General features: G+C 36.5%; 1 protein-coding gene across 1 annotated transcript in view; it reads right to left on the minus strand.

The window, feature by feature from the left end:
- Nucleotides 1–2,420, minus strand: part of LOC144958947 (uncharacterized) — a 125,326-nt gene extending 122,906 nt beyond the window's left edge. The window contains exon 1 of the mRNA XM_078891244.1: nt 2,178–2,420. The gene's annotated coding sequence lies outside the window, so the exon portion shown is untranslated. The remainder of the gene's footprint in view (nt 1–2,177) is intronic.
- Between the last annotated feature and the right edge of the window lie 80 nt (nt 2,421–2,500).

The following is a 2,500-nucleotide window of genomic DNA, read 5'->3' on the forward strand; positions in this document are numbered from 1 at the left end:
CCAATTTAAATGTTCTGTGTAACTTTTTGTTATAGATACAATTTATTTATCAATAGAATTCAATAGTCTGACGTCACTTCCGCCCAGCAACGAGCAGCTTGGTTCTTAACAAAGAAAATCGGTACTTTTTATTCTTCATGCTGGCTAGAACTTTTTCACATGTCATGTGATCAGAACGAAGTGACTATTCTCACCCCCCGGATGCTAGTCTTCATAATAGTAGTCCACAATTGTTGTATGTTTAATCCAAAGGTTGAAATGCAGTAATTTGTTAAGTTTCTTGTCACAAGTTGCACAATTTAAAAAAAAAATTAATCAAATCCAAATCGCAAAAAGCCGGCGACGTTTTTTTCGGTAATCCAATCGGCCGGGGGAGGGGGGGGGGGGGGGAGAATAGAGGCAGCCTGATCAGAATGTAACTGTTTTTCTCCTCTGGATACACTTTTATGCTCGTAGGAGAAATATTACATAAGGGCATCCGCCAGTGTTCCGATAGTTTAGAACCGGTTACTAAGTTACTATGCGTCATTACGAGGGAAGTGACGTCACAACTGTTGAACTTTATTATATAGACAGTTAATTTATAATATTGAGTATTAGTTATCTAGTATATAAACAAGGGTCATATTGAATATAATGGTTTGTGGTTGTCCAGCGATTGCATATTTCTTAGTGAAATGTAAACATTCATGAAAGTTGTAAACACACCCTTGGGTCAAGCTGAACAAAATGACCTACTTTGATGTTGGCTATAGATAGTATGCGTTTGGCTAAGAAGCTCATAACATTGCCATCCGGAAGTATAACGGACCAACACACAAAACTCTGTGTAACCATGAACTTTTATAGTCTGGTTAATACAGTTCAGTGAGAACAACTCACAAACGCGGATGGCAAAATAACACAACAAAGGCTTGAGTGACGTCATCTTCGACCTATCCATAGTAGGAAAAACACTTTTTGTAAATGGTGGTAATTTTGAGTAGATATATTTTGCAATGTGACCGACGTGCCTATATATGCAGGTCTGACATCCGAGCCGAATTATGGGCTTAGGTTAACATTGTTGTAATGGACAATATTTTGCTTAACTCTCTCCTTACCAGCTATTTTTAGAATCTACCCGAAAATTCACTCCCACTCAACCCAAGAATAGACTTCTTTTACTCAAACAAAAAGTACCAAGTGAATTCTACAACACAGTGTTTAGTATTTATAGCTGTAATCAAATCATTTCTTTATATTTCGTGATGTATAAGAGAAATCAGAATGAGAAAATTGTCGGTTACATCGTAACGAATGTGACGATTTTCCTATGGGTGGTAAGGAGAGGGTTAAATTTTTAATTTTTTTTTTTTTTTTGAGATTTCCATTTCAACAATGAGTCCATCAGGAATTGGGTTATCAGACCTGCAAATAAGTGAACGTCGAATGTATTGACCAATAGCTCGAGGACGTTAAAAAGTAATATAGACAGTCCATATGTGACCCAACGTCTCAAAACGGTATTATGTCGGGATGAACCAGATGCTAAAAAGTCCAATTAAAGCTGAACTGATCAAAAAAATGAATGACTGGCGTTTAGCAACGTGAAATATGATATTCATTCTCCTCTATAAAGTTTATAAACTCAACTTAAGTCTGAGAATTCTGGCCACAAATTTAATTTTCAACATCTCAATCATCCCGACTTAACACCGTTTTGAGGCGAGGGGTCACATATACGGTCTACAAAACCTATCACCAGCACTTGGAGCAAAAACGGAAACTCACAAACGCACGTGTAAACTGTGTAGTAGTCTATTAATAGAATATTTCAGCTGTTGTCACAGATATGTCCGTAGAACTAACTAGTCCTCCTCGAGAAATAATGATGATGACGTCATTCAGATCTTTGTAATTGTATTTATAGACCGCCAATAGGGTGATTCGTAATCACTTATTAAATTGTCAACGTTTATTGATGCTATGCGTTTAAGTAAAGTACTTAAAACAGCAGCCAGCCGGATATAGATACCAACACGGGAAAAGTATCAGTAATCTTGTATAATTGATATAGATTTAGTGAGAACTAATCACCAAAAATGGCTTTCTACAAATAAGAACAAAGAGATGAGAGACGTCAATTTCGCTCCATCTATAGTCAGATTGATAGAATTTTGGTGAAAATGAACCACACAACTATCTAACTAAAAACAATAACAAAGAGTCGAGTGGCGTCAATATCATTTCTACTATAATATTATCTTAAAACATTCCAGGTGATATTAGAAAATTTCATTTAGAATTAATGGCTGTCAATAATATTATGGCGGTCAATAAAGAATAAACTAACACACGAATGACGTCAATTGCATATAGAATTCTATCTACCGTTTCATTCTTGAACCAGCCAAGAACTCTATCCGTGTCGTCTGGCCGTCAATATCAAAACAATTCCCCACACGTGTTTTTAGCTGGTGTGTGTGTGTGTGTGTGTGTGTGTGTGTGTGTGTGTGTG

The sequence above is a fragment of the Berghia stephanieae genome, chromosome 13 (genome assembly GCF_034508935.2).
Source record: "Berghia stephanieae isolate SIO BIC M18660-M18661 chromosome 13, UCSD_Bste_1.3, whole genome shotgun sequence".
Classification (NCBI taxonomy): domain Eukaryota; kingdom Metazoa; phylum Mollusca; class Gastropoda; order Nudibranchia; family Aeolidiidae; genus Berghia; species Berghia stephanieae.